Source organism: Miniopterus natalensis, chromosome 20 (genome assembly GCF_054644295.1).
Source record: "Miniopterus natalensis isolate mMinNat1 chromosome 20, mMinNat1.hap1, whole genome shotgun sequence".
NCBI classification, from domain to species: domain Eukaryota; kingdom Metazoa; phylum Chordata; class Mammalia; order Chiroptera; family Miniopteridae; genus Miniopterus; species Miniopterus natalensis.
The window spans coordinates 16,147,178-16,153,177 of record NC_142100.1 but is presented as its reverse complement, the minus strand read 5'-3'; the positions used below and the strand labels follow the sequence as shown (position 1 = coordinate 16,153,177).

Below are 6,000 nucleotides of genomic sequence, written 5' to 3'. Positions count from 1 at the left end.
CTAGGTGCTGGGGATAACATGATGAACAAAACAAACAAGAGCTTATCTTCAAGTAGCTTTTACATTGTAATGGATGAAAAAACAATAAACATGAAAAAAATGGATAAATCATTCTAGAGAGTACTGTGGGGAAGAAACCCCAATACAGCAAATGCAAAGACAGATTTCATTTGACTGGTTCTCTCAGCCATTTTTCGGTAAAGTCAAGGGTATAATGTTAAAATGCAACTCTGTGGAGGTAAATCTGTTAGGGTTTCAGGTAATTCAGTCCTGGTATGTATAACTCTGCAGGCTGCTGTGGATGGGTTACAACTTATTTTGTTTGAAAACTCACTTCATCCAGCTGAGCTTTAGTTGAAGCAGTTTTAAACAGTATTATAAGTAGAATCTTGAGTATACTAAATTTACATGCTTATATTAAATTAGCTTTAACCTCACCACAATTACAGGTGAAATATACTGTGTACTATATGGTTCTATTTCACTGGTTAAGTAGAAGGGAGGCGTTGTCTTGCCCAGAGCTACAGAGGTAGGAAGAGATGCCTCCCCCAATTCTGCAGGACCATCTTTGGCTTTTCTTCTTCGTATATTTCCCACCTGTCTGTCCCTTCTTCTCCAGCTGGGCTGCTCTGCCAGCCTTTCTCTCACCCCGACTGCGGTCTGAAGTCCCGCCCACCTCACGGGGGCGTGACCAAGGACCCGGGCCCCGCCCCCTCCCAACCCGGCACGGCCCGCCCTCTTTTCCGGACCGTGTGTTGAGGGCTAGAGCGTGCGCGCGCATCCCCGCTCGCGGCCCGGATCGGTGTCGGGAGCGCGCTCTGTGTGGCCGCTGCCGCCATGTTGTTGTGGTTGTGAGGAGGCGGCGGCGGCGGCGGCGGAGTACCCCAGCGAGACGCTCCAGCGGCCCAGGCGCTGCCCCCCGCCGGCCCTGGCTGGGAGCCTCGTGGGGTGGCGGAGGAGGCCGTTCCGTGGTGGGCCTCGCCATGTCCTACCGCCCGGTAAGAAGCCCACCACCGCCCCCCCTCTTGTCTCCTCCGGGGAGGAGCTGGAGGAGGGGCCGGCCTCGGCCGGGGAGCGGCGGCTGTCACCCTTAGGAGGAGGCGGCGGCCCGCGGGGGGCTGTGGACGGCGAGCGTGGCCCAGAGAGGGGTGTTCTGGGCGGCGGCGGCCGCCAGGGGGAAGCCCGGGGAACGGAGCCCAGTGGCCCGGCTCGGCCCGGACCCTCGGCGCCAGGGAGGCGGGCTCCTGGGCCGGGGCGGCCTTGCCGGACCTGGCGGGACGGGCCCACGGGGTTAGGGCGGTGAAGTGCTATCCCCGGAGCGTTCGGATAAATGCCCGCGGACCCCCGGGAAGTGAGTGTGTACCGCTCGTCCGGACCGGGTCTTTGGGAGTCCACTGTGGCGAGAGGCCAGGGGCCGGGGGCCAGCGGAGCCCCGGTGGCGAGCGGTGCGGACCCGGGACTTGTGGGAAGGAGGAGTGGCCGCCTGACTGTAGCAGGGCATCCTCCTGACCTGGTAGTACTTGGGTGGGAAGGATGGTTCGGAGGCGGTTGAGATAGCTCAGGGAACACTGGTCAAGCAGCTCTGTGAAAGATTATAGTGTTATTTCTTAGGTGAAAATCGTGCTGTTTGATGTATTGCGTTGTGCTTGTACTTTGAGCTGGAAAATTTACCTCAAAATGATGGGGCACATTTTATGGGTAGATAATGAGGTCAATTCCACTTTAATAAACTCTTCTGGGGTCTGTTAATCTCACTTGTGAGTTTTGCACATGAGCTACTGTTAGGTATTGATGTTTAGGTGACTTTTCCAGAGCGAGACCTAAATTCGACTGTTTTAGTATCTTGATATTCACTTTGTTACCTGATAGTATCATTTTTTTCACAATGAAAAAAAAAAGCGTGCATACTCTTTTAGTTGAGATTCAGCGTAGTTTCTCATAACGTGGACGGTAATTCCATGCAGGCCTGGGTTGCATTACATGAGATGATTTTTTTTTTTATGTAAAATGCTTGTGATTTGCACATTGAGAAGTGACAGGGATCTCTCCTTTTCAGATTCAAGGCTCTTTCTATAGGGCAAGAGTCATGGTCCGTGTTTTTACTCAGAATTGACCAAGTAAGGTATGTTGGTGGGATGCAGAAAGAGGCTGTTCTGGGGCCTGTGACTTGGGTTGGGTAGAAGAGCTTACAGAATGACAGTTTCACGTAAACCCAGTACAGTATGTGATATTCAACTAAATTTGGAGGGTTCTAGAATTTTAGATTGGCTGCCTAAGAAGGCCTCTTTCAGCTCTAATTACCTCCCTCATTTTCAGATGACCCAGAGCAGTTCATGTGACCAGCACAATGGTGCAGCCCCACTTGTAGTTAATGGCAAGCCATAAGAGGACCCACGTTTCTCAGCTTGTAGGCCAGGTTCTTTAGTTCAGGACTTACCTAGTTAAATACTGTCGTCAGAAATAGTATAAACTGCCTGAAGTGCTGATTCCAGGGCCTCACGTAGGACCAGGTGAATTAAAGTCTCTGAAGGAGGGACCTGGGACTCCCATCCTTACAAAGTTCCCTGAATGATTCTGGTCAGCCAGGTTTGTGAATTTCTGCTTTAGGTCACCTTTAGTATTCCAGAAGAGTCTCATTAATTACAGTTTCTGTGAGTGCTTTTTTGTTTATAGATCTTTAAGAATTTGAGAAACTTGAAACTGAAAATTGAGCATCTCCTAATATAATGGATTTATGTAGAGAAAACAGATTTGTTGCCAAAAGTTATTTGTGCATCTTCAGGAACACACTTGGTAAAATTAAGTGCTGCTTGACTGGAGGTGTATCTAGAGATATGTATGGAACAATACAGTGGAAAGAAGCAGAGAGGGAGAGGCAGTAAGTCTACTGGCTCAGAAAGGGGTCTACCAAACGTGCTTCCCATCCTCCCAACATTATGGTTGCTCCTAAACCATCTGACTCAGGTTTCTAGTAAAGTGAGAGGGTAGGTGGGTGAGTGAGTAATCTTTTGAGACAAGGGATATGAACCAGGAAGGTTGATTGTGAAAACTTCTTGAAATTTGCCTAGGCCATGAGGAGTGGTAAAGTCAGTTTTTAATCTGTTGTAGTTCTGGTTAACACCTTATGTGGGAAAGTAGAATGCTGAGTTATGAAGGAAGTATTCATATTGCAGAGGGGAATGTGCACTACAAGAACCATGTCTGTTTAGTACCTTGGTGTCTCTGGTACCTACCTGAAGTTCCCAGCATAATATGCTCTCAGGTATTTGTTGAGTAAATGCATAGTATTGAGATGGGAAAAAGAACTGTTATAGTGGTTGATAACATTAGTTATTGAAAGCTACTTAATAACTTGCATTGTATTGAAGAGCCAGTTTTTAGCTCAGGTGGTTTGTAACTTTGAGTTCAAGAGATTGTTTTCTGAAGACTGTCATTGGACACTATCCTGTCCCCTAGTTTTTGGGTCTTAAATGTGTCTTTAAAAAAATGTGTCTTAAATTTGTTTAGGTGTTGGTGGCTTTTTAAAGTATCATTTTATTAGCTGCAGAGATGTTTAGAATAATGGGAAACTGTAGTTTGGCAGAGAGTTTGTGTCATTATTAATTGACTACGTGATTGCTGTTGGGAATGTCACTTATCTGGGCCTTAGTTTACTCATCTATACAATTAAAGGCTTCTACTCATTGATCTCAAGTAGTTTCTTCTGCAAATCTTTAATAATTTGTAATTGAGTTATTTCATGTCAAAGGTAGATGTGCTTTATAATTAAAAAAGAACATTCTGCCTTGGATTCTGCTTTTCAGCTTATGGATTTTTAGATGTTGTTCAAAAGTGCTCTGCAAATTGAGTGCATGTTGCAAGTATTATGCAGAAACAACATGCTTATGCTGTTGTAATTCACTTAGTGATGAAATCAAAATGGATTTCACATAGGGAACTTCATAATTTAGTGTGAAGCCACAAGATTAAAGATGGTTTGGGGGAAGTTTGTGCAATTTATGTGGTCAGTTATTTCTTACAGACCACTCAATTCTGTAATTTTCTATAGTGAATTTATATGTAATTTTATAATCAGTGAAACATTGACCAAAGACAAAGTATGAGACCAAATCTGTGTTGAATTGAACTAGGATTCCCAATAAATCTAGAGGCTACTGAAATTGTTAACGTTCATTACTATTTTTAATCTTAATTTTGATACCAGTATCTGCATCATGCTTTCATCTTCTCTTTTGTATCTAGAAACTTAACATACCTTTTAAATTCATATTTGTTTCATCTGTTCAAAATGAAAATAATTGTAGCATGAGAGTTGATAAATCAGTGAATCCTGAGTTCAAGCCTAGTTGTGCTCCTTATTAGCTGCATTGTTTCTGGCAAGCCAGGTAAGGCCTCTGAGCTTCAATTCCCTCGCTAGTAAAAGGAAGAAGAGCAGCTTCTCTCTCTCCCCGTGTCAGGGAGGATCAAATGAAGTGGTGCATATGGAAAGCAATGTAAAAATGTAAGGCGATATTAGAACCCTGTTGCCGTGGGATCCTCTTGTATTTTCTTGGAGAGTTGTTTTGTGAGGCAGTGGTAAACTTGCTATGCATTCTCAAGTGAAGATTTTACTAATAATGTAACTGATATGGAAACAAAAGATTTCTGTTTCTGTACTTTGCCTGGAGAAACCTTTCAGCAGTTACATCCCATCTGCCAATAGGAATAGTCACAGTGTTGCTGGGAACTTCAGAGAAATCTGGGACCTCTCACATTGTGCCAAGTTTTGCATTTGGATAGACTTGGTGGATTTCACCCATTTTGTTATAATGGAACTGTGGTGGAAGGTGGTAGGGTGAAGGAGTTTAGTACATCCTATGTAAAGTGCTGTCTTCTGAATGGCAGGTGGCAACGTCATAGGGTAATGAAATCAATGGGATTTAAAAAAGCTTTAAGCCTTGGCTGGTGTGGCTCAGTTGGTTGGAGTGTTTTCACATACACCAAGAGGTTGTGGGTTTGATTCCTGGTCAGGGCACATACCCAGGTTTCGGGTTTGATCCTTGGTCAGGGCCCAGGCAGGAGGCAGCCAACTGATGTTCATCCTCTCCTCCCCCTTCCTCTCTCTAAAATTAATTAAAAAATAGCCCTAGCCGGTTTAGCTCAGTAGTTAGAGCATAAGCCCAAGGACTGAAGGGTCCTAGGTTCAATTCTGGTCAAGGGCACATACCTCCTCAGTTGTGGCTAGATCCCTCATGTGTTGGGGCACATGCAGGAGGCAACCAATCAATGTGTCTCTCACATCGATGTTCCCCTCCCTCCCTCTCCCCCCCCTCCCACTCCCACTCTCTCTGAAAAGCAATGGAAAAATACCCTCCGGTGAGGATTAAAAAAAAAAGATTAGCCCAGCCGTGCACGGCTCAGCGGTTGAGCATCGACCCAGGATCCAGGCAATAGGGTTCGATTCCTGGTCAGGGCACATGCCTGGGTTGCGGGCTCAATTCCCAGTTGGGGGCGTGCAGGAGGCAGCCGATCAATGACTCTTTCATCATTGATGTTTTTATCTCTCTATCCCTCTCCTTTCCTCTCTCTGAAATCAATAAAGATATATTTTTTAAAAATTAATTAAAAAAATAAAAACATTAAAAAAATAGAATATCAGCACATTGCAAATGGTGCAAGTATGTATTGATTTGAGAAACTTGTTTTTCTAAATATGTGATTATATGTTTACTGTGTTACAACTTCAAGTATATTTTTTCTTGAGTTGTAATAAAACTCAAGCAATTGCTTAAGGACATGGTACCTAGACTTTGCAGTTAGGATGACTGTCTATAAGGCATAAGACAAATGAAAAACTATAAGGAAATTGTAAAGCTGGGTTAAATTAAAGCTACAGTATTCTTTTAAGGGAGAAATACCTCATAGCTCTGTTTTAAGTTGTTTTAGCGAACAAAGTTAAGACATAAACTTATGCTAATGTTGCTCACTCTTTTCCCTTAGGTATTGTCGTGGTGCTGACCA

At 44.5% G+C, this 6,000-nt stretch overlaps 1 protein-coding gene across 4 annotated transcripts in view; it reads left to right on the top strand.

Annotated features, from left to right (window-relative positions):
• The first annotated feature begins 863 nt into the window (after window positions 1-863).
• MTMR3 (myotubularin related protein 3) overlaps window positions 864-6,000 on the top strand; it is a 107,838-nt gene continuing 102,701 nt past the window's right edge. The window contains exon 1 of one of the 4 annotated variants that reach the window (XM_016198581.2): window positions 864-998. The gene's annotated coding sequence lies outside the window, so the exon portion shown is untranslated. The remainder of the gene's footprint in view (window positions 999-6,000) is intronic. The other 3 variants (XM_016198579.2, XM_016198582.2, XM_016198580.2) reach the window with 3 other exon arrangements.